General features: G+C 41.5%; 1 protein-coding gene across 5 annotated transcripts in view; it reads left to right on the top strand.

Moving 5' to 3' along the window:
* Positions 1-26,156, top strand: part of PLAG1 (PLAG1 zinc finger) — a 52,270-nt gene that overhangs the window by 17,814 nt on the left and 8,300 nt on the right. For 3 of the 5 annotated variants that reach the window (XM_071419650.1, XM_071419642.1, XM_071419629.1), the window contains exon 2: positions 23,388-23,487. The gene's annotated coding sequence lies outside the window, so the exon portion shown is untranslated. Of the gene's footprint in view, positions 1-17,579; positions 20,415-23,387; positions 23,488-26,156 lie in introns of those variants that run through there. The other 2 variants (XM_071419638.1, XM_071419657.1) reach the window with 2 other exon arrangements.

Below are 26,156 nucleotides of genomic sequence, written 5' to 3'. Positions count from 1 at the left end.
GGAGTTCACAAGCCAGTTTTCTGGCTGGAAACTTATACATGGATCTTGACAATGGAACATATTTATACAGAGTTCTGGTATGCTCTCTAGCACGTTGGATGTTTTGCTTCAGGCTTTGGATTCTTTGAGAAAACCTGCCCTACAGCCACAGTCCCTGCCCTGGTGAAATGCTAAGCTGCTTGTACACTGTTGCTGACTCTTGTGATGGAGAGACACCTCTTGCCCCACCTGTATTATGATGCTTAAACTGTAAAGCACCTTGATTCCAAAGGAGGAGAGCCTCCAGTGCATGCACAGGATAAAATGCAGTGAGAATAAAGTAAATTACTCCTGTGGGGGTTTTTTTTTGGTTTTTTTTTTAGTTGTTTATTTAAGAATCAAATTTCTGTGGAATTTTTGGAAGAACCTGTTCTGAGATTACTAGGCAGTGTTTTTCAAAACCATTGTCTTCATAATCTGTTTAGAATGCAGCTTTCACTGCCTTTCACTTCAGCTTCAGGCACTGAGTATTTCTGCAAATCACTCCTTGTAGACACATGCCAAGGACTGGGAAAATTAATGACCTTCTCTCTAGCATTTAGTTTAAATGACACAGAGATCTCTAGTAGAATCTGAGACCTCTAGGACCGCGTTCAATTATCTGACTCAAAACATTGATTTCTGAGCTACTAATGGGATTGTGGAATAAGTAATTAGAAAACTGGTTGAATTTGGGTAGAGTTCACAGGAATGACAGCTACACCACTATCCCTGTCTAATTTTAAATCTCCATCTCAAAGCAAGGTGTTCAAAGGAAAAGTAGGAAATGTGTGCCAGAATTTTTTGACACAAACAAAACTTTTTTTTTTCTATTAACCTTTATGTTTTAGAAATGCACTGTTTGGAATGAATAAAAACTGAAGAAACAAAACAGGAAAGCAGATACTAATTTGTAAAATTTCAGCTCAAACAATGGCAGTTTGGCAAAGTTGTAGGTTGGCTTAAATAGAGGAGTTTATCATAAAATGGCAAGTGTTTGGCAGCATGGTGAAATGTGATCCCACTCATTCTGCAAGTAGTCAAATATACTGGATTTGAGTTCACATTTGTACTTACTGACAGCAGCGTTGGTTCTTGTGCAAATTAACAGAGGAATTGTCCTGCTTTGAAATCAAGGATGGCTAAAGAACTGTTACAGGAGGGCTTTGCAGCCTGATCAAGGCCTGAGATGACAGTACTTTTATTTAACCTGATAAATGCTGATCAAATTCTATGCTTGCATTTTATTTAGTAAGAATAATTATACTTGTATGTATATTAAAACCTGGTGCTCTGTTTCTGGCACTGGCAAAACCAAAGTTACTTTGTCAGGAAAATTTAGGAGGAATAGGGGATGATACTCCCAGAGTATTCTCCTGATCTTCAGTAATCCACTTGTCAAAGGCTTCCTGAGCTAAGCAAAATGAGTTTATATTTACTAACCTTTACTGTACTTTTTCCATAAGTTTTTTGTGTTATGTCTTGAGCTTTTGTGAAGGGTCTAAACGTGCTGTTGCAAGGAGTTAAACTGCAGATATGTTTAAAAGGCAGGTGCATTGCCTTCTCATACCTGTGTCCTTTTGTTTAATTTCACATCTCCAGCTATTTCATTGGAAAAGCTGCCAGTCCATTCAGCTTTCTGTCTCTCCAGCCACTTCAGTTGAGGTGTACTTGCATCTTATTCATTTGCATCTCCCTTTTCTGCATCTGTATTGATTTCTCCAGAAACTCCACTTGCTTCTTGGAGCTTGATATCCTTTTCTAAACTATGTTGCTTCTTCACTGATATGTTTATTCTTGTGTCCTCCTACTCTCACCCCAGTTGTTCATTGAAAAGTTAATGCTTTCTTGCCTTGTGTAGATGTCAGGCTTGCTATAGTACTTCACTGCATATTGGGTATTATTTTTTAGGAAAGAATTCAGGCAGGCAGCAGTCTGTGGTGTGTCTCCTCAATACAGTGCAAGAGCTACAATAACTGTATTGTAGCATGGCAAAGATACAGGACAAGGTGATAAATGAAAAAAGTAGTGAAACAGTTTCCATTCAAGGAAGGCCTAAGTTGGTTTAGACTTTTCAGCTCTGTAAGAGACTACAAAAGGGAGAGTACTGAAAACAGAGATTTCGTATCACAGACAAAATGATAAAGGAACCGTGAGTGATATTGATGGGATAAAGGGTGAGCAAAATATTAGCTAAGAGGAAAAGAAATAGTGGGAAATGGGCTCAGAACAAGCTAATAGAGACCTGTTGTTAATAAAATGTGAAATTAAGCTGTGGCACTCCTTGCCATGGGATGTTGTCAGTACAAAAGATTACATGGGCATGAGAGAGAGCTGCCAAAATAGTGGAAAAGGGGGATGTTAAATCTGTCTAGATCTCTAAGTCCCTAAATCACAGGTGGTGATACTTCCCAAAATACTGGGCATTTGTCTTCCTCATGATCTGCTGTTGGCTGTTCCTGGAGCAAGGCTGCTGGGCTGATGGACTTTTGCTCTGGCCTGCAAGGACCATCGTTGTGTTGCAATGAGTATTCAGGGACCCCGAACCGGAACAAATCACCCAGAACTGGAACAAATCACCCTGGCTGAGCCAGATGCCTCGCTGTCACAGAAACCACGTCTGTCTCTGTGAACCTATATAGAGCCACTTGCAAACTAGTGAAGTTTTTTCCATGTAAACTGAAAGCCAGTGTTGTGTTGTCTAGAAAGCCTTTTAATTTCCAGCCTAAACTTATTTTGATAAGCTTACACTTCCACTTCTTTGTTCCAGCACTACCAACTGTCTTTTTGGTTTACTTATTAAGAACTTCAGTATTTTTTTTTTTCCTTTGGTCAGATGTTTTGTTCTACTATCCCAGATAAGTTGTTTGTGAATATCTACTACCAGATTTATACATGGTGCTCCCAGTGAGATCTTGGTAGTCCGCTGTCGTGGTGTCTTTCTATCCCTTCCTGCACTGAAAATACAGCTGCTTTTTTTGAATCATTATATTTTATTTCTTCTGAAACAGCTTTCTTTAGTGACTTTTACTAGCTGCTTATAGGAGGGTTATACTCAAATTTTTTCCTTCTCTGCTGCTTCCAACTAACAGTTCATCACTTCGCAGCAGAAACCACTGTCTCTGAGAGCATTACTCTGTTGTTTGTTGTTCCTTTTCATCCTGTTTCTGTCCTTAAGATTTGTTACAATTTTTCTTGTGTGTTGTTTCAGTCTGCACCGTACTTCTGCTACCTCCTAGTTTCATATTTTCTGCATGTTTTTGTAGTGCTCACTTAAAGGCATAAAAAAATCCTAAATGGAAGTGTTGAATCAAAAAAGTCTAAAGACCAATCTTGGCAGAAGTCCCTACTTAACATCCTTCCACCTTTTTCTGAAAGAAATCTGTTGTCATCTCCTCTTGATCAGCTGCTTTTTCTGTCATGCTATTCTTGAACTAACTCCTCTCTTCTCAGCTCAACAAATTACTGCTCAGGTGGTAGTGTAGAATATTCCTTAGGAGTGAGACTAGAAGTGTTGTGCTTCTTTTGTATAAAGACTCTTTGTAATGTTGAAGGAAAGCTGTGTGTTTGACATGGTTCATGCTTTTAAAAATCATGTGACATTTTGTTTGATTTTTTTTTCTTTACCTTCATGTTTTCATTCTTTCATTGAAAATGTGCTCCAAGCAAGAGGCCATGCTGTCATCATTAGTTATATGTCCAGATAACTTTTCTCCACCTTTCTCAATATTGAAATGAGGCAAAAAGTTTGTACTTGGATTTGATGCTCTGGTGAGACTGTTCCATCTCATCACAGCCTTGCTTCCTGTTAAATCAGAAGACAGTATTTCAATATGAAAGGTAAGATTATATAAGAGTGGCAGATGCTTTTTTTTTTTTCTTAAATTCACCTTTCAGAAGGCCCTGTGTTGGTCTCTGTGGTTGACAGCCATCTATGGTGCAAAGGACTGTAAACTTCTACATTTTTTTTCACTCTAGTAGGAGTAGTGAGTTCAAACATTTTCCCAGTGCTCTTCCTGTTGTGATTGTAGATGTTTGGCAGACTTAGATCGCACCAAGTTTGTTCAAGGAGATCTATGCGCTGCCAATAATAATATGAACTTGGTCATTCAGCACCTTTCCTCACCCCTACTAAGGTGAGAGCATCTTACAGTGCTGTGATACTCCAGTAGTCTGCTGTGCTCAGTCTGTTCCATCAGGTGGGTTCTTCTTGGATGTTGGGTCTGCAGGACAGAGCTGGTGCCAAATCCCCATGTTCAGCAGGGTGCTGAAATTGCTGCTGTTCCTGACTCTGAATGGCTACTGAATACAGTTCATACCAAGAGACCACAGGAAATCTGTACATGCTCTTGGGGCTAGACGTGCGGGAATCCAAACTGCTCATCCTTGTTCATGAAGTGGCTCTTCTCTGCCTCCTCTTGTGCTGGCACAAAACCACTCCAAAGACTTAGACTGCATGGAAATGGTTGGAATTCTTTCTGTAGAGTTAATTTGACGGTTTTAGCTCTCTATGGTTAACTTGAATGTCTGACCTGGCACAGAGTGTGGAAAGGAAAGGAAAGGAAAAAGGAAAGGAAGGGAAAAGGGAAGGAGGAAGAAGCACTGAACTGTGTCAGTGTGGAGGCATGCTGAAAATAACTAAGTTCTGGGCAGACTAACAGAGTGCTGACGTGTGCTGTCTTCAGCGTGACAGCTGGACAGATGTGTCCATCTCTGATCCCAAAGCATTAGCCAAGATGCTGTGCCAGAGCTGTTACCCCTGCCTCTGAGCTGCTCATGGATGAAAAGCTGAAAAGCTCAGCTGCTTCTGCTGCACGGTCTGGCTTCCAGCAAGGAGGTGGCTTGTGTCTGGCCAGCTTGGCATCTTGGCTGGGCATGGTTGCCTCTGCCTATGCTTGACCCAGTAAACAAGGTGCTTGCTGAGGTGGAGCTACCTAATTCTGGCTGCTTTGCTTTTGGGATTAGATCCAGAGATGAGAAGGTAACTGCTGAAGTTGCTTGCCAAGGCAGCTATCAAATCTGATGACGGATCAGGCCTTGAGGTTAACTAACAGCAATTATCTTTACTCTAGCTATATCTATTCTGACTGATTTTTTTCAGGGGTTTGTTTTGTTTTGCGTTGAGTTTTGTTTTGTTTCAAAAAGTTGGTGCCTCAGAGTGCTGGTTCGTGTGTAATTCAAGGGAAATATCAGCCCTCATCTTGGCAAGTACAGCCTTTTGGGTACAAACCTCAAAGTTGTGGTAACAAGTAGGGTAGCAGTGAGAAATTAAAATGTAAATGTTTGATACATTCTTGTGTTTTCATTTGGGAAAGGCTTCTCCAAAAGCACCCCCCTGCTTTGGTAAGGAAGCAAATGTTTCAGAAACATGTTGAAATCATCAGGCCATTCATTGTATCTGTTTTGGTAGCGAGTCTTTTTTCTCAGCCATTCATTTGCATAACCCTAGCTCTTTTTGACCGTTTTGTATCCTTTTCTTTAGCAGATGTTTCCCCCCAGCACTAGTCATGGTGGCAGCTTGTGCAAGGTGGCAGGACTGGGTGAGTTGGGGGGAGAGGGATGGAAGCTGCAGGTCATAAATAAGTGTATTGTGTGTGGTTGACGGTATGTAGCAAGTGTGGTTTAGTAAGATGAGCTTCCAGCTCTTCCTGCAGAAGGGGATGCACACCTTCCTTTGCTCTGGCACATTTCTGTGAGGTGATAGGGGGCAGGAAAGAAATGTCATTTTTACGGACGAGTTTCTGTGTGTCACTTTTTCAGGTGTTCTTACTGATAGAAGGCTTGGGTGGCTGCCCTGCTGTCAGACTGTATTACCCAGCCTTAGCTGGTCATGAATCCCTGCTTCATGTTCACGTTGCTTTTTTTCTTGAAGACTGCTCATGTGGGCAGTTACAAACACTGATGGAATGAGCATGATTCTCCACATCTCTCTTTCCTCCCTCTGGTACTCAGATTTCAGTAAGTAGGGCATTTGCAGTTTGAAATTTGTAATTGTAACATTATCTGTCAGAAGTAAAGGGAAAAAAAACCTGCTAAAATAAGTTGCGTAGAACACGCTAGATCTGCTTCAGATAAAGCTGTTATTATCATGTGCTATTAAACCAAGTGTTTTAAAGGATTAGTAGATACTATATTTTAAGAGATTGGTTAGTGGTAGGAAGTAAGGCTGCCAATGAAATCTTTATTCTAGAGTGCAAATGCAAAGATCTCTTATTAAAATTTATCCACTTGTTTAGCTTTTCTTAACAGAGGGTTCATGGGTCACAGAAACAAGTGCAGTATGAAATTTCATACTCAATAGTCACCTGCTTTGAAAGAAAAATAGTTGTATTCCATCATTTCAGAAGACAACAGTTACTGCTTTTTGCTGTCAACAGATGCCCCTGTGTGTTTACATTTGTCTGTACCCTAAACTGTTTTGATTTTTGTTTTGTTATCTTTAGCAGTAGAAGCCTTTACAGGCTCCAAAGGATTTCATTGGCTTTATTTCTAGACACTTTTCCCTAAGATAAGGTGACCATACCAGTGATGTGAAAAATCCTGTCTGCAGCATTGCCTTGCAATTCATTAACTCTGCTGCTTTGCCTCTGCTTGGCTTTGTTTCACTTTTTAGGCTCCCTTCTCTTCGCAGGATCCCTGTTTTGGGGTTTTTTTTAACCAACTTTTCATCTGCTACAGGTGAAGAGAAAAGAGGGCTTTCTTATAACTGTTTTATTAAGAGAGCCTTGTTGTTCCTAATCCACTGTAATTTGTCTCGGTTTCCTCTTCCTTAATCTCATTTTGCCCCTGTTTCCAAACCTCCTCACCTTCATGCTGATGACTCCTCCCTCCCTGATCTTGGGGTTTGGACGAGGCTGGGAGGCGTGGTTAGATGCCAGAAGCACTCGGTTATTACTTACACAGGGAAACTTCATCCTGCCTGACAAGCATGCTATTCGTAGCCTTGAGGGATATACCTGAAGGGCACTGAGTTTCCACTCAGAATTTAAGTAGATTAGATTATGTATACATATTTGTTGTGACTTGGCAGGTATCCCAGTGCCCGAGGTTTTAAAACATATACTTTGGTATACTCGAGGCAAGCACAACTGCATGTTTTAAAAGATGCTCTGGGGAGATGGGAGGCTGCTGTTTGGAGTCCACAAAGGTGTTATCCTCTCTAGATCTGGTACAACACAGGAATTCTGACTACTGTTCTGTTTAGTCCTGTATTTTGTCTTGGTATTAGGTGCTATCAAATGCCTCAGGGGGTGGTATAACTGTAAGATACAAAGGAGAAAATCCTCTCTTATTTAACTCTGTTGTGCTGATTTGTGTTTTGTCCTAGAAAAAGAAGGTTGCTATTATTTTTTCCTGAAGCCCTCTTGAAATCATATTATAATTTTGGATGATGCAGTTATCTATGTAAATCTTTTCTGTCTGACTGTAAGCTACCTTCTGGCAATTAATCTCACAGGCTAATATGTTGCTGTTAATAAACAAGTTGTGGCTGTTTAGTTGTTTAAAATTTGCTATGCTGTGGCTTTATTGAGTCTCTCTGTCATAAGATCATAAGAACAGATGAAACCTGTTACTCTGAATCTGAACAAGTTACTCCACTGCCAATAATTTTAATAGTTTTATCTTGTTATCTTGTTAAAAAAAAAAAAAAAAAGAGAAAACCAAAACAACAAAGACACAAGCATAAAAATGCAGCCTCAAAATTCAGGTGCTGCAGATATGCTAGAGGGAACTGTGAAGTTAAAACAGCTGTATTTTATGAAATTCTGTTTGGTATGGCACTTTTCCTTATAAGGACCAATGACCAATTGTTTTGATTATTTAGAAGGAAAAAATTCCATGAGAACTGTTACTGAAAATGACTAACTTGGCATTTGTGATCTGTCGCTCTCTTACAACATTTGATGCAATACTGAATTTTCAATAGCTGAAACATCCAGTTAGCTGCTCAGTGCTTCAGCTGTTCCTATGTGACCTATTTGTTTCATTTTCTTGTAAATTGCTAATGATATCTGTAAATAAATACTCCTCCTTTTTGCAGTGGAGAGTCTTCTTAATATTGAAGCCTTTGTAAATAAAGAACAGCCTGTGCCTCTGATAGAAATCTCCAAGACTCAGTTTGTGATGCACAGTGACCTACCCGCTTCAGCAGCAAGGAGCTGAAGTGATTCCTTGGGTTTTGCCATCAGAGCAGGGAAGCCTTGGAAGGAGGAGCGTGGCTCTGCAGCTGCTCATGGGCAGTGGATGCTCTGAAAGAGCACGGTGGTTGGAGCTGCACTTTAGAAACAAGGAATGGATGAGTCTTGTTGGGAGAGGAGGGAGGACTTGACAGAGAGGTAGGCTGGATTTGGTTAAGTAGTTTTGTTTCTTTCTTTAAGCAAGGACTGGAAGTTGATCAAAATGTGTAAGCTGATATGCCTTAGCTGCTTATGTAAGAGAGATGGGACCAGGACTTAGCAGATCTGAAATGTGCATATCCATCTGACCCATTCCTTTGGTGTCTTAGTGGCTTATAGAAGATGCTTGAATACAGTAATTACAAATCTGTTTGTATTATCTGTTAGAGTAATCTCTTAAAGGTAGAGAATGAGGAATAACACATTGTGAGGGTTTTATTGTTTTTTGTTTGTTTTTTTTTTTTTACATTATGAAATTCTTCTTATATGTTGAAAAAGATTTTTCTCTAACAAACTGAAACTGCATGTAAAATTCACTGCATTTCTGTTCTTTACTTCTATTTTCCTTTTGTAAGTATGGAAACATAGGATTCACTCAAGCAGACAATAGGTAGGATTGTCCCTTTGTGAACTTTAAAATGGATGAAGTGTGAAAGAATTTCTAGGCTGATGATTCCTGAGAAATTATTAACAAATCCAGTTCACTATGGCTTAGTCCCCAGTAGGATGTTACCTTGAATACAGTACAGTTCCTCTTTCAGCATCATGTGTCTGTGCTGAACTGAATTCTCAATGTTGCATCACAAAGGAGTACTCACTGTAGTAAATGCTTGTTGTGGCGAGCTGGGTTCCACTCAGGATTTCTTTGGATTGTTTATAATGCACTGGAGTTCTTATTTCTTCCCACCTGGCTTACTACCCGTGTTGTGCTTTACTCCAGGATCATTCTGAGTAGAGGTAGATGCTCCATACATGTTGGCAGGTAGGCAAGAGTGCTGCTTTTTGTGGTGGAGGTTGTAAGAAAGTTGGTTATAATAATCTATTAGTTTTGAAGGGTCTGCTAAGGCTCTGGTGGCCTCCAGTTCATATGTGACTGAGCCTGGATATGAATCGTAATGGGATGGGCAGGTACAGGTACACACATAAATGAAGGAGAGAAAACACACCTGGACCTGGCCTCGGGAATGAACCAGCGCAAGAGACCACAAAGGATATAGCAGAAGACAAAGAAACTCAGCAGGATACTTGATCAGTGCCTTCATACGTGCTCAGGGCTGTGGTTTTGCAAGTGACATTGCCACCAAATCCAGGAGTGAATATTTCTTTTCTCTCAGATGGTACACAGTGCCACAAGAGATGCCTGAGGTAAATGAGTTTTTAAAAAACCACAACAAACCAGCAAAAAAAAAAAAAAAGTCAGTAGCCTCACCTATACCATAGTGTCCTCCTGGCCTGGGTCTGCTGCAAAGCACTGTGTCTCCTCAGCTCTGAACAATACCCAAGAAACAGCTACAGGATCCTGTGGAGGCCGGAGGAGGAAACTGATCCGGTAAGTATTGCATGTCCAATTGCAAAATAACTTCACAGGAGGGTTTAAACTACTTTTTCTGGAGCATTGCTCCATCACTCAGGTAGCAGCCTTTCCCTTGCAATTTAACTTAGCCATTCTCAAACTTATGTCAGACTCCTGTTTTATTTATTTTCTATGAGCTCCTCATCCACACAGATGTGCTGTCATTTACTGATCATCTCTAAACTTCTGCATTCCAACTACTGTCCCTCCATCCTTTCATTTCTCTTACTCTGTCATCCAGAGATCAACCTTTACTGTCCCCTACCCCTCTCCCTGGTCTTTGCTCGGCTAGCCTTGCCTTCTTACCAGTCCAGCTGTACAGAAGGACTTCTCAGAAACTTTCCTGTATCAGCTCCCTGATACCTCCCATGTCTTCACCTTCCCCTTGTTCTCTGTGCTCTGTACCTTCCATGTAAAAGACCCATTTCATGGGGAATAGCATCAAATTATCTTAGCTGCCCAGATCAGTTCTCCTCACTGTCCAAATCTTTGCAACTCTGTCCGGTACCTACCTTGCCCTATTTGGAAAGCCTGGAGATCTCCAGAAGGAGAGTGCTGACCCTGCTTTTGGTGTTGGTGTCACCGTGGAGCTCACTGCCCGCTCCCTGCCTTGAGGGCCTGAGGCTGTGGAGAAGGCAGAAAGCAGCCCAGCCCAGTTAGACACAGCAAGGAGCTGCCTGTGCCAGCTGAGCTGAAGCCATGGCATGGCTCACCTCCATGCTCCCTGGAGCTCTGCTCCTCAGGTTGGGTGCAAGGGGAGATAGTTTGAAGGCTGGAGGGAGTCATGTGTTCAGGGGGTGTGCACTGGCATAGAATGGATAGTGTTGTATGGGACTGCCTCCTTCTGCTGCTGCCTGCACCCCTGCCTGTGTGACATCCTTCAGCTTAGCAAGTGTTGGTTTGCCTTCCTCCCGGTCAGAGAGTGTCACATCTGTGCTGCTGACTCATGTTTTGTAGTTTGTCCAGTACCTGACTCCACAATTGCAAGAGCTCTCAATCACACTTTTTGATACTTTTGCATGCTTTTTTCTTCACTCTTGTTCCCCTCAGTGAAATGTCATCTTCTCATCAGTCTTACTTCAAAGCTTTAATGATGTATTTCTTTGCTGTGCCAAGTCCCAGACATGATTCACACTTTTCTGCCTCCTTTCTCTACTGATTTGATCTGTCATTTCCTCCTTGCTAATCACAGCCTTCCCCAGCTTTGGTTATGCTGCCCCCCTGCTCCAGACCTTAGTCATGCTCAGAGTGTTTATTCATCCTAGAGCAGTCTCAAATACAAAGCTGTGCTGTTGCAGAGTTTCATTTCTGTGCTCAATCTTCACTCAAGGTGAAGTACACAAAGAATTTTGAACTCTGTGGCTATTCTGTATTTTCTGTGTAATAAAATGAGCTTGTGTAGATCTAAAATCTGCAACAGAAATTTCTTACCTTCACAGTGTATTTTACAGTAATCTTCAGGAGCCATAAAAGGAGTGAAAATAGTGTGTAAGAGGGGGGTTTGACACAAAAAGTGCCGGTAAAGGAGGCGTTGGGTTGTTTGTTTTGGGGTCTGGGTTTTTTTCCCCCTCTAAGGAAATGGTCCTCTAACACTCCTGGATGAAGCTTGTTGATAGGTAACCTTGCAGTGCATTATCACAGTTTGCCTGTTGTCTTTATAAATGAGGTCCTTAGGTCTCCCAGGAATTTGTTAGGGAGTGCTGTCCTTCAGCATAAGGACAACGAGTTTCTCATGTATGCAGTTAAATATGTAATGCACACTAGTTTTTTCTTTAAAAACCCAACAAAAAACCAACAAAAAACCAAAAGCAGAACCCTTTATACTCAAATTCCCTATCCAACAATGTCTGACCATTTCAAGTTTTGAAACAATAGCAACCAACTTACCCCATTACGTATGTCTCAGAAAAACCTACAACAGCATATGTAGTATGTGGAAGTAATTTGGAAAGCATCTTGCAGTTTTGAAGGGCACACGGTGAAAAGAGAAACTGGAAGAAAAGAATCTAAATGTGGTCATGAAGGAAGAAGCTAGTTAGCAGTACTAAAATAGACTTTGTATTGAGTGGGGTGACTAGTAACATCTTTATTTTTTTCTGAATTCACTTAGCACATAAAAAAGCTGCAGCCCATATGAAGAGGGAATTAATAGCTAAAAGATAGCCATCAGATTTCAGAACATAAACAAAAGGTGGATCTGAACCTTGAAATTGTCAGCTCAGCAAAGGCAGAATGGTGAGAGGAGGGTTTCCTGGAGAACCCCCAGAAGATTGTGATGGATTATGCATTTCTGGAAGGGGACAAGAAACAGGCAGTGCAAAGGTGCTAAACCTAAACAGTTCTAACAAAACACTGGTAAAGCATTTTATCTTCAACACCCTGCAAAACATAGAAGGTATTTCAGATTGAGACCTCTATGTCAGTTGAGCTGAAATGCTTCCTGACTACTCTGATTCTTATGTATACCATCTAGAGAAGCACTCTGTGCAAGACTTGCTTTAAGGTTATTTTTTTTCACTGAAAAAAATTCACCATCAGCTAAATAAATCCATTTGTCTAGACACCTGTTTGACAAATTAATTGAACACACAACTATTGTAAAATTCATCTCTTCACAACTTATTTTTAAAAATAAAATTAAACTAAACATACCTTTTTGATTGCAAATTTTTTTTGCTAGCCTAGAGCTACTTTCCCACAGCATGAAAGGAGCTCAAGCGTCTTGCTGGAGAGCACTTTAGAGGAAGACATTCTCCGGGATTCACAAAAGCATCTCTATTTCATGTTTCCATCTGCCCTCCAGGATTTTTTCCCATAACGTGCATGAAACATTGATGCATACCATACAGTCATATGACTATTTTTATTCCATCTTTTTTGTCACCATCTTCCTTCCACCTTTCTGGAAGCCTGCCCTACTAGCAGTTTGCAGCTGTTCGAGGCAAAGTCTTGCATGTGTTTTTCTCACATCACTTAATGTAGGCTTGAAATCAGGGAAGCAGAGTCTACTAAGTTGCTTTAAAAAAAAGAGAGTTTGTAAGTGGCCTGGTGTCTTAGACTGTGGAGAATAAAATTTACATTTCAGGAAATCTGGGTCTTTCATTGTAGATCAGCCAGTGTTGGTGAATGCTTACTGCAGTAAACCGTGTCCAGCAAGACTGAGAAAGTCTTAAGCCAGTGTGTTTGGAGGTGGAGCTGGGACAGAGGAGGGGAACAGGTATTCATTTCACAACCTGTTTCTGTGACAGCAGGCAACCCTATCCCTGTCCCTTGACATGACATGGAGAAATCTTGTGCTACTGTCAGCCTTCCTGGCTTGCTTGTCCTGCCAATAATATGATGATTATCTTGTGATTTAATGGTAAAGTTGTTTGGTGACCACATCGTTAGGACATTTCATCAGGCCGACAGGAGTTCCCAAAAAAAAATGGTTTTCTACTGGTGTAGCTCCAGGACAAAATCTATGTGGACTTCTAGCAAATTCTGGCTTTGCTGGCTGAAACTGGTCCAGTTGTTGCTTCTGGTCATCTGAATCCAAATACTATAATCCAGGTGGCTATTCTGGATACTAACTGCCTGTCTTATCTCCCACTGCAGTATTCAGTTGTGTAGCTCTAAATTATGCATGACTGCTTTTAGTTGTTCACTAATCCGGCATCAAATCTCAGAATTCTTATGCATTGAGTTGTGCATCCCAAATTGCATTGCATGGCATTACAGTGCTCTGTAGCAGAATGCTCAACATGCCAAATGGGAACAAATGCAGAGCTATGTACTTACCTTGTTCACAAGGATGCTCTGGTAGCAACAGGGCTTGTGGGTGCTCTGAGTAGTCACTCAGTAAGAGTAAGCTATTTAGGTGTGTACTAACAGCATTGCACAAAGCTGGTACATGAGCAGAGTCAGAAATACATCTGGTGTCTGTGCTGTGCAGTTTCAGAAAGGCTCACTGGTTGCAGCTTTGAAGAGGGATTTTGGTATTACCTTAAGTGTTCTGCATTTTCAGCTAACCTTCCCTAAGGCTTTTGTGTTTTAGCTCATAAGGTCATTGATACGATCATCCAGCATCACAGTTGTAGCAGTAGTAGCAAAAGCAATCATGGCTGGATGTAGCCCTTCCTATTTACTGTAAAGCTATAATAATCTGTGAAGTATTTTCTTTTCAGATAGAACCCCAATTCCTTGACTGTAGGTTGTATTAGAAGTGACTGCTTGGAAATAGGTCATTCTTCCTTACTTGTTGTCTTTCTTGAGGCTGGGATAAGAGGCAGGGGAAAGAGAGCAATCACGATCATCAGCATTTCAGTTGGAATAGCTCCAATAAATAATATGGTTAAAAGAAATCCAAGGTTACAAAAAAACAGTGCTAAACCCTGTCACAGGTTTTGCCCCCAGGCAATGTTGTTTTCACTGTGTGACTCTAGGCAGGACTGGGCTTTTGCTACAGGCTTTGCACTACTGCATGGTCACATCTATACCCAGGATGTGGTAGTATGTAGTGGGGAGACTACCCTGTCTCTCAGTCACTTCATATCTGTCCTCCATGAGTTGTGGTTTTGTTCCAGAATTGATCTTCTCAACCATCTAATGTAGCATCATGAGAGAAATCAGCTCCTGTGGAAAGCCTTGTCCTAGCACAGTCCTTGCAGCTTCTATGATGTATTGAGATTTTTTTCAACCACCAATTTGCCCCTCTTATTTGAGCTTGTATTAACTAGCAGGACTAGAGCAACAGTAACCCTCTTACTTGAATGATAGCTGAAACTGTTAAAAACATCTTTAGTTATGATTTGTTAGGTAACTGTCTCAAAAAGCAAAACTTAACACATATCCAATCTATTTGTGCTCTGCTACCTAATTACATTGTCTAAATGGTACATGTTTGAGTATTCAGGTTCAGAAAAATCTTCTGAAATGCAAGTATGGAAATTCATGGTTTCAGGGGTAGTCTGGGCCAGGCAGGCCTGTACCAGGGAAATCTGAAGTCTGCATTTGGTTGGTAGATGCTGTAATAAAGCATAGCATTGGTGGCCAGCTGCATAGGAATGATAATTTGAGAAGAGTCAAAGAAGAATTTGTGAGGAAGTCCTGTCTTGGGCAATTGGAGTTTTTGGGAGGATCAGCAAGAAGTAAAGATGTTCCGGTTCAAAAATCAAAGTGAAGTTTATCAAAAAGACTTTTTAAGGAAACTAAGATGATGTAAGAGGGGAGGTCTTTGCATAAGTAAATTACAGTTTAAGAGATACAGTCAAAAGGTAGAAGGCCAATTCTCAGTTAAAGGAGGGTCCCAGTTAACTTCCACAGAGACCTCTGGAGCATGTTCATGAATGGGATCAGTAAGGGGATGAGCAGTTGGGTGAGCAACTTTGCTGTGAAGAACAGAGATAGCTGTGGAGAACAATGGAAGGACATTAAAGTGCTGAGGGCTATGCAACAAAATGGGTGATAAGATTCAGTGTAGATAAATTATGACGATAACTAAGGATAACTGGGCAGAAAAATCCCTTTTATATATTGGATTAAGAGTTTGAGCTGAGTATTACCATTGAGGAGTAAGATTTGGGAATTGTGATTGGTGATCATGTGAGATCATGAACTCATTTGTCACCAAAACACAGTCCAAGTATTAGAGTAAAAAAGTACAGAATAAATTTTGAGAATGTCATTACAAGAGTGAATGTTTGAGTTGCTTCCAAGTGTTGTGTGTATTTCTGGAGCCTTCAAAGGTGTATTAGAACTAGAAGAAGCTTAGAGAAGATCAGTAAGGATGATGAGCTACATAGGTGGCTTCCATTAAAGAACATTTCTGTAAGTTGGAACTTCGGTCTGGGGAAGTAATTAATTGAGGGCAATGTTGTGGACATGTGCAGAGCAAGGAAGATGAATACTGACCACTGCCTTTCAAAACAAAAGCATGCACAGTTAGGAGGGAAGGCACATTCAGTGCCTTCAAAAATAAGAGGTTCTCCATGAAATCAGTGGTGGAGAGACCTATGGGATGACTTGTTAAATGTATGTGGTGGATATTATAAAAAATTATGTGGTTTCCAGGAGAATCGTGGACTATTGCTTGTATTGCTTGGAAGGGTGATGTGCTCAAAGTTGCTAAACAGAAACCACATATGGTTCAGAAAGTCCCTGACATCAAAGGAGTGGGTGGTCGGAAGAGAACCAGAGAAATATCACACATCTGTGACCTGTCCTGTACTTTTGGCTATTACTGAAGATAGAATACTGGCCTAGATGTAGCACTAATCTTGCCCTCACACCCACGCTCATCTGGAGGTGTCTTGTGGCAAAGGAAAATACTTTTCCTTAAAAATATCAAATTAGTTCCTGACCATATTAGTGTATAATCTCATGCACCTTTAGGTTGTGTGTTCATGCTTGCATGTGCATCTACAGGATTTCCTTTGCATTTTATTATAAAAATAGTATGAAGATTAAACAGTAACCAAAGCTTGTTTTCACAAAAGCATCATTACTTCAAAAATGGGTCCAGATTATTCATGAGGAAGAGGGGTGGTAGTGGTGGTGATGGTGTGATTCCAAAACACACAAAAACACTTCCACAGGTTTTAAAAATTCTAACAGTAATTACACTAACAGTGTTATTTGTATCACAGTCTGTCCGAAGTTTTTAGAAAAACATCTATGCAGTGCCATGGAGATTCTTAAAAAGTCCATAAAACCACAATCATCAGATGGGTTAGCTCTAGGCAGCTCTTGTTTCCTTTAATTTAGTATATAACCAGGAATCCTTTGGAACATTTAGTAACCAAAACTGAGCTCTCAAGATTTAAAGTGGACCTAAGTAATCTGAAACATGGAAAGCCCGCAAAGAGATGCTGGATGGTATTGTGATTTTTTTTCTTTAAATTACAGACTATTAGGTCATGCTAAAATAAACATTAGTAAGTTCATGTTCTACTTTTCCAGAAACTTAAGGGGAAAAAAAAGGGCAAGCATGATAGAATTTTTTCTTCTATATTCTGAAAAAAAAGTTATGTAATCCTCTTTCTAGTGTAGCATATTACAAGAATGAGTTGCTTTCTAAAATTAAAAAGCTAGTTGTCCAAATTTCATTACTGTAGTACAGCTCTCAGAATTGCATAGAATTATGACAATGAAAAGAAACATTAAACTTAATAGTCATATCTATATAAATACCTATTTTTCTATGATGGTTACTGTCCCACAGGAATCTAGTGGGTTTTTTCCTCCAAGTGCTTGCTTTATTAATTAATAAAAGATAGGTATATTTAACAGATGTTTACTACTGAAATCCTTGTGTTTACTACCCACAAGAGAAGAAATATGTTTAATAATTTTAGTGCATTTGTTTCCATTGCTACCCAGATTTCAGACTGGTTTGAAGGGGATTGGGATTTTTTTTCCTGCTCTACTGCCTGCAGTTTCTGTAGGTTTCTCTGTTTTGTGGATGTTTAAAAAAAATCCAAAAGAGTAAAGCCTTAAATAAAATCTAGTATTGATGAATCTTGCATTTTTCTGTCTTCTATATTATATTCTTTGCAGCATAATCATCATTCTGCACACAGTAGATATTAGTAATGTGCTGTCACTAACAGTAGACTACAATAGTTGCCTGGTTTTAGTTTCAGTGGTTATGTTAGTTCATTGTGTTCTAGATGTTAGGCTGTTTCCCTCAGGGTGAACTCTTGTGTGTTATTATCTCTAAGTCATTCTTATGTTTATATCTAAGATCGCTGGAGAGATATTTTCACTGTTTTGCCCACATCATCCCATTTTCCTGCAGCAGCTTTTTCAGGCAGTTCTCCTGCTGCATGCCTGGATTTGGGGATTTGGTTGTGTCTTCCTGCAGCCTGTGCATGCTCTCACTGCTGTCCTGCCATGCTTCCTCAGCCACCCCTCTGCACTGTAGGCTAGAGCTTGAATCCTTGTAGCAGGATTTCCCTGAATTGAGCTGTGTGATATAAGCAGGTCCTGAAGTTCAAGATAAAATAAATACAGCATTGTATATATTTTTAAAAACCCACACAGCAAAACTATCTGTTCTTTTGTGATTAGTTTGCATATGTGTGCGTGCTGCCTTTACACGAAGCACCGCTGTACCACAGGGCCAGTGCCTGCATCTTTGAATGGTTCTTTGCAGTTGTCTGAAAATGCAGATGGCCAGGTGGCATCACCCACCTCTCAATGGCATCTTGTCCCACCGGGGCCTCAGTGTTGGACCCCTTTGTCTTTTCACATTGTCTGTCAGCTTATGAGAGAAGAGGAGCTGTAAAAGCGTGGCTGATTTCCAGCTGCTCTCAGGTAGGGTACCTGCCAGCTCTCCCTCTCACTGCTTGCCATCCAAAAGGCCACAGTGCCAGAGACAGGGCTCTGGGGCCAAGATCTGTCCCTCCTGCCATTTGGCAGTGCCTTATTTTTGGACAATTGTGCCAGGTGTCTGCACATGTTGCTTGCTGTTCAAATCTCTTCCAAATTACACAAAAAAGCAGACAGAAAATTAAATTTCACTTTGTGAAAGTGCAGGTGTGAGCCACTCCTGGCCTAGTCAGACTTCATGGCCAAACTCACTTTCTGTTGTCTCACCCAAGCAATGCCCATTCTTCCTTTCTGCCCTCTAGCATCTATGCCTCAGCTTGAGTTTCCATATGTAGAAGCACAGAGAGACATTTGTTGCCCCTTTCCCTCTCCACCCCTATTCAACCAAGACCAGATGGGAGAGGATCAGCATCTTCCTACCAAAGCCAGGATTCTCTTTCTAAGTATGAGCAAAGGTGAGCAGGCTCCCTCAGCTGTCCCTTTTAAAAAGTGACATGCTGCTCAAATAAATGCAGGTCAAATGGCCTGCTGAGCACAAGCAGGCAGGTAGACCCCTGAATCAGTCAGAAGACTTGATTTTAATTCAGCGTGGAGAAAGGCACCCTAAATAGGTTGAAGCATCAATACTTCAACATCTTTGCATGGATTTTTCTTACCTGCTTGACTGTTTCCATTGGTGGGATCAGCTTCTCCATCTGAGATCCTCCCTTGTGGAAAGTTAATTCTAAGAGGGAGAATTCTCTCTAATTCTCTCTCTGAAAGTCATAGGTGGGAAGTTGGATCTTCTGCTGCCTGCAGCTACTCTGAGCTGAAGTGTCTGCTGCAAAAAATTTTTCTACAAGTGTTTTTCTACGGAGCCGGTCAGACCTCCTGCTCTCTCTGTGAGGCCTGTACAAGTGTGCAGTAGGCACGTTGGTCCTTGTTGATCCAGGAAGGGTGTCTGAGCCTTGCAGGGCAGCAGGTCCCAGCATGCTGTCCTGGAGCAGTGCAGGCACTTTGCCACTTCTACCCTCAGCCCCTTCTGGCAGCTAAATCAGCAGGAGGATTAAATCTGCTCCCCCACAAAATGGAACTGCCTGGTGAGAGGCTTGTGTGTAAGCTCACAGCACAGGGAAAGCCAGAGACGCCTACATGGTCCTCCTTCTTTTGTCACCTTATTGTAGGGCTAAGTTCTTTCATCTTCAGGAGCTCTGGCAACATTTGTGCCATTTTAAGAGCTCCAGCTGAACAGGGATGGGGTTTGTAGTTGGAGTCATAGAACAGTTTGGATTGGAAGGGATTTTAAAGATCATCTAGTACCAGCCCTCATGCCATGGGTAGGGACATCTTCCACTAGACCAAGCTGCTCAAAGCTCCATCCAACCTGTCCCCTTGAACACTTCCAAGGATGAGGCATCCACATCTTCTCTGAGAAACCTGTTCCAGTGACTGCCTCTCTACAAATGGAGGTGCTGTCTGATAGTCATTTTGGCTCTTCTGAGCCACAATGATGAGATCAGCTGTCTCTTGCTGATGATTTCACCGGCTCAGCTCCCCCAGCTGTCCCTGATTGCTCCAACAGAGCAGATTTCATTTGTAGGTACTTTTTAGTCAGGTGACTGCCTGTCAGTGCTTTTTAGACTATTAGTCACCTGGTACAGAAAAGAGGAAAAATCATTACTTATGGTATGGCAGTGGTGGCTCTTCTGGTACATGGGCAATAGAGGCACCAGAAGTCATCTATTGTCCTTTACTCTGAATGGGTCTTTACTGTTGGCAAACCTGAGAGAGGTTGGACTGGGGCATCCTGAGATTAGTTTGCTCCATTACCACCCTGAGCAGCATCAACTCCTTGCTTCCTTGGGTTGCATTTGTTCATCCTCTTTCCTTCCTCAACTAGGATGCCAGTCAGTGTTTCAGCTTTCCAAACTTCACAATTCCAGCTAGGACATCAACTCTTGCCCATGTATTGCTCTCCCATGCCCCTGCTCCCCTTCATCAACCACAGCAAACCTTGCCAGCTCAAGTCACATCAGCACCCAAACCCCTCAGGTGGGAGCAGCAGGGGAGAGGGAGGTTGCCAGAGCAGCACGTTGGCAGCAGTGGCGCGGGGGATTGGGTTTGTGCCACAGGGTGAGCGAAGGGCAGAGCTGGGAGCTGCCACTGCTGCTGGCCGTGCTAGGTGGGGCAGTGGTGGCCCTGCTGGGGAGTCCTTTGCCTTGTGCAGAGCTGAGGTGGTTCACAGGCACAGCCTGGATGGCTTACTGACTTCAGAGGCCTTGGTCCTGTCCGTGTGAGTACGTGCTCACCTGGGATCTGTGCGGACAGCATTGCTTAAAGAATCACAGTTCCGTAGGGTAAGTAACCGCTTTCCATTTTGTTTCCTTAAAGAAATATTTGAAACCCACGATGACGCTAATGCTATTAACTCCTTACTGAGTCCTACCATTACTATGATTCTAATATTTCTAGGACCCTTCCTTTGGTTTAAAACTGATTGATTTCAGGAATTGAAGATAGATTTGCTGTTTTGTATAAAAGGTGAAATGACAAATACTGTGTTCTCAGTACTGTGTTCTCATTATTGCTCTTTTATTTTGAAAGAAAATAACCATGAAACTGTTGTTTTCCTTTACTGTGCTTGAACCCTCTCAAGTATGAAATGCAAGTTGGGAGCAGGATTATTGGTTATATTTCTGTATTGTCTTCATGATCCTTTCAGTTGAGATACCAAATGTTGTAAAATATTTTCAAGTGTAACTATCAGATTTTTGAATAGGAACTGTGAATTTGGGGGAAGAAGTGTTACTCTTTTTAATAATAAAAAGGAGTATATTATTTTATATTGTATATTATTTATCTTCCACCTAAGGGTTTTGGGGCACTTTTTTTTTAGTTGAAATTGAAATATTATCTAACCTGGAATTATCAGGGTGTTTGGAGACTTAGCAAAATTAGTGCTTCACAAATTATGGAAGATCTGGTAAATTGTAAGAATTGTAAGAATTCTGACAAATTAGAGAAGTTGTGTTTTGTTATACCCAAGTGGGCTTTGGGCACATGCATGCGACAGTGCATTTTGCAGTGTGATGCTTCTCTGCTTCATGTGGAGAATACTTTGAACTTTGTTATTCATTAAAAATTTTTCCTACCTCATCTATGTGAAAAGCTTAGTAACACTATGACTAAAAGCAGTTACTAGGAGAATGATACATCTTTGTCCAGTATTATGCCTCAGATATTTTTTAACACCAAAAGCTTCTGAGAAAGTTGGTCTAGAAATCAGCATTGTCATGGACAACTTCTGTTTTCTGTGCATAAGGAAAAGTCTTTTATCCAATAGCATGCTTATTGTTGCAAAAATAGGAATTATTTTATCTTTTCACTTAATCCTGTCAAATGGAGTAAATGTTTTCATTATTCATACAAACATAGCCCCTTTTGTGCGTACATTGTTGAGCTCTTTACATAATAAAGGCCATGTAGAAGTTGAGATCCCACTAATTGTAGGTGTAGCATTGCCCTCACCTGGATCCACTGCATTGTGATTTTGCTGAATTCGTAAGGTAATGAATGAATGAATGAGAGCACCTGACCGTCCTCCTTCATTCTCCTCAGCATTTTAGCTACATCACGTGTTTATCTTGTTTATTTACTTGTTCCAGCTGCTTCATTTTCCTCTGATTCCATAGTCCTTCCATGTTTCTAGTGGCCTGTCCCTGAGGTGATCTTCTTTTTGCTAGAGTGACTTTAGATGTGTGGTGAGCATTGAGGACTATAAACATTTAAGAGAAAATGTTAAATGGCACTGAGAGGACTTGATAATATTTTAACAGGATTTGTTGGGGTCTTTTTTCCAAACAGGAAATAGTCTGTAAATGTGAATAGTGAAGGAGCTAAGTCCATGAGGATGTAGTCTATTACATCTATGTGTCTGTCTTTAATATTGTCTACCTAACAATAGTAGTACATTAGTAGAAACTCTTAACAATAGTAGTACCTCAGTAGAAACATCTGGGAATGGAACTCTTCCTTTGTGATGGTGGAAGATGTTGATATGGGCATTGAAGGGGAATGGATTTATAAGGGTCTGCTGGGAGAGGAGGTAAGGAGTCATCATCATTTTCTCCCTTAAACAAGATGATTTGGGAACCCCAAAAAGTGGAGGTGAGAGTTGTGCTCATTAGTTGAAAAGAGAGCTTTTTATTTGAGTACTAGAGCTGTTTCTGCCACCTGCCTGTATGTACAAAGCCCCACATAAATGTTCCTCAGCCATAAGAGAGCTTCAGTCGGTTGTTCTGAAGCACTTCTGACATCAATAGGTGTTTAGGGACACCTGTTTGCTCACATTCACACTCACCAACAGAGGATGCTGGGGCTGTGTAGAGCTGAACTTGGTATCAAAAGGAAGAATGATTTCTGGAATGAATGGGAAGCCAGAAGGGAAAATGTTTTGTGGGGGAGAAATGTTACATTACCACAGGGCTCCTGCCAAACAGCTTCAGCCTGCTGTGGGGTATGTGTAGGGCTTTGCCCTTACACATCTGGAAGAATTGGACAGGATACACCTCCCCATTACAATGAGGCACTGAACATGTTTTTTATGTAAAGCTGTGTCATCCAGGAGGCCTTCTAGCAAGACAAGGAAGACCTGCTGCAAATTTACAAAAGGATGATGGCAGGGGAAAGGGAGATACAAGGGAAATTCCAAAAAGGCCCTCTCAGTTTGCTCAGGCATACCTAGACTTGCCCTCCTTTGAGATTTACCTGTAGCATGTTCATCATTAAGAGGTTTTATTATTTTTTTTAAATTAATTTTATTTTCCTTTGCAGGTCACCTTTTAAGCTGCTATTTCCTGTATAATTAAGCAGAATGAAGGCATTAGGTTCTAGTAAAGTTGGGCCTAATCCAGAATCTTCTCTTATTCAGTCCTTTCTGAGTAAGAAACTCAAGTCTGGGCCCAGCATTTCACATGTTTTGCTGTTACATCTAAATTATTTGTGGTCTGTGGATTTTTATTTTTTTTAACTACATGAAAACTCCTTTGCTTTTGTCTAATTTTATCTCTTTATGTGTCACTGTCCAGCATAGCATTAGTTGAAATTATGTAAGTATACTGCAAATTGAAGTGCATAATTGCTACTGATAATGCAGGAATGATTCCTACAGTTTATAATTAACAGTATATAATGTTCTGTGCATGGGTTGGATCTGTCCCTTTTAACTTTTCCTTTCTGATTCTTTCCAATCCCTGGTCTTGCCGCATCAGAGCCTTTATGAATGCGCTGGTTTCGCTGGAGTCTAGTCCATTGTTCCTTTTGTTTTTCAGAGCAGTAAAAATGGGAAGTACTGGATTCTGGTTTCCTCCAAGAAGAGTCAGCGGAACTGGTTAAGACCAAAATCTGAGGACTTTAGTGGGCAAACATCAGGTGTGCATTGAACAAAGGCTGCTTTAATCCTCTTTAAGTATATGCTTCTTTAAAAATAGTATTATATATAAGCTTTTGTGTAATGTGTTTGTTATATTTGATACTGCATATAATCATTCATCCTGCAGTTGTGAAAGCACCAGTAAGAATGTGGATTTTAAGTGATAATATGTTGAGACACAAACAGGCAGTATTACTCATAAAATTCTTTCAGCTGGTCTTTGGAAAATTTAATATTTGAGGATCAGTGTTTTTTTAAAGTTTTATCTCCATTGCTCAGTCTATATATCCACATCCATAAAAAGGAAAAAAAGTGGTTATTTGCTATTCAGAGATCAATACTGACATTCTTAATTGCCTCACCTATTGAGAAGTGATTCTGAGATAATAGTGCATACGTGTTTTTTAATAAAACTCCATCATTATGAAAGATTGGATCCACACTATATTTGTTCTAGTGATGCATTTTTAAGGACACTTAAACACAGTTCAAAGTCAGCTTAATTAGTTTTGATCGTAGAGGAACAAAACCCAAATTTTTCATCTCTGTGAATGTTCTGACTGGTACAGCAGCTAGGTTACCTGAAATTTTGGAGAAAACAACAGTGGTCTTATATTGGCCTGAATATAGGATGGTCTCCAGCCTGAGGTGTGATCTTTGCATTGAGAAAAGGAGTGAGAAGTTGTCAGATGTTAATTTGTTAAGCCTAATATGCTGTTTCATAATGAAGGCTGCTATTGACATCACATCAGATTCACCCTTCTGCATGGCCTCATATCCTGCAACTCCCCAGCTTGATGCACGTTCAGTTCCTTCCCACTCACCCCAGTGTTACCAGCTCACCCCTATCCTCATGTCCTTAGATATTCCCAATGCCTATGCAGCACTCCCTGAGCCTCCCTAGCCCCACGCCCCCATCCTGGTTCTGTGCACTCTCCCTCCCTGTGCTGGCTCATCCTCCTTCCCTGTATCTTTCCTGCTGTCCCTGCTTCTCTTGTCACTGTCTGGGCACAGACTCCACTTGCTGCTGAGCTGAAGCAGTGCCACTCTTACGCAGCAGACTGTGGAGGCTGTTTCCTTGCTTTTCTGCTAATCCTGCCTTCCCTGTCTCAGGCTAGGAATGGATTTGGCTGGGGGGCCAGAGAGGCTGGATCCCTTGTACCCCATTGGGGCTGTAGGTGTGCCCTGGCCATGCAGTGAGGGCTGTGACTGCTCTGCTCTCAGCTCTGTGTGGTGTGTCTCATGCAGGTGCCTGTGTGGTATAAAAGTACCCTGTGCAAGGTCAGGTTGGATTTTTCTTCTGCCCCCTGAACTTCATTTGTCAAGAGAAATTAAACTAAAAGAAAATTTCATTCTACATTCAGGCCAATATTCACTGAAGACCAGAGTGTTCATTAACAGAACAACAAAATTAATTTTATTAATGGATTCTGATTAAAACCTATATTAAAAAAACCAAAACTTTCAATCCACAGACATACCACAACTTTGATGTGAATCAGACTCTCCTTTTGATTACATTGGTGGCTTCATTGAAGTCTTTGGAACTGATCTTCATTTACTTTAATCGAAGAAAATTATTGCTCTTAGATCTCCCAACAACTGTTGCTTTCAAACTAGAATTAGTGAACTAGATTGTTGATTATGAGACAGAAAATAAAATTAAGCTGATACTTTGAAGACCTGTGCATTTTCCCACTCATGGAACTGATGTCTCCAGGCTTCATCCCACGAGTGGGAATGAGTTTGTGACAAATCTGAAATCAAGAGAGTCCTTAAAGAAATGCCTTTTCTCTCATGAGGTATCTTTAAAAGAAGTTAGTGTTTCCTTATGTAATTTAAGGGAATAAGGTGGTCTTGCAAAACTGCTAGTTTAAAGGAGGTAGAATAGTTTAACCTGTCATTCAAGGACTTCAGGGTTGAAAGGAAGCAGATTTCCATCTTGGTGTACCAGTACTTCTCTCCTCCTCTAAAGACAAGGGAAAATGGGGAGGAGGGAGGAAAAGGCTTAGACAAAGACAATCTCTGTATACACATTTCAAACGGAGGTCTCAAGTCTGAGGATTTCTTATAATGCAGACATTAAAGAGGCACATCCCATCCTCTCCCTGCTTCTTCTGTCCTGCCATGCATTGAGGGAAACACAGGCTTTCCTTCCTTCTCGCTTTCTTCCAGGACTGTGCTGGGGCACTTGCAAAGACCGTGTAGTTTCCCCCCGGCACACCTGGGCACTGTTCTCCACTTCTGTCTGGAGCAGTTGGCTGCCTCCATCTCTGCTGAGCCCCAGCAGGGCTGAGAGGACAGCTAAGGCCGGGGCTCCCTCCCAGCTACCCGGCCTCCCTCACTGCCAGCAGGGAAGAGCCCGGTTTGTTTTCCAGGGAGGTGGCGTTGGGCTGGAGCAGCTGCAGCCTGGTGGTGCCTGCCCGGCTCCAGCTGCCCAGCTCCACCTGTCCCAGCAGCTGCGGCCTCCCAGGCCCTGCTGCCAGGGCTGAGACGCTGCCCAGCCGCTGAGCCCTGGCCCGGCCGCTGCCCGGCCCCGGTGCCGCCTGGCCCGGCCCAGCCCGGCCCAGCCTGGCCGCCTCCTGTGCAGCTGCCCCGGCAGGGACCGGAGGGGACAGCAGCTGCCAGCCATGACACCGGGGCTGGGGGTGGGTGCTGGCACTTTCAA

This window comes from Agelaius tricolor, unplaced genomic scaffold (assembly GCF_023055355.1).
Source record: "Agelaius tricolor isolate 1412-34295 unplaced genomic scaffold, bAgeTri1.0.p SCAF_2, whole genome shotgun sequence".
Classification (NCBI taxonomy): Eukaryota; Metazoa; Chordata; class Aves; order Passeriformes; family Icteridae; genus Agelaius; species Agelaius tricolor.
This window is presented reverse-complemented; position numbering and strand designations above follow the sequence as displayed.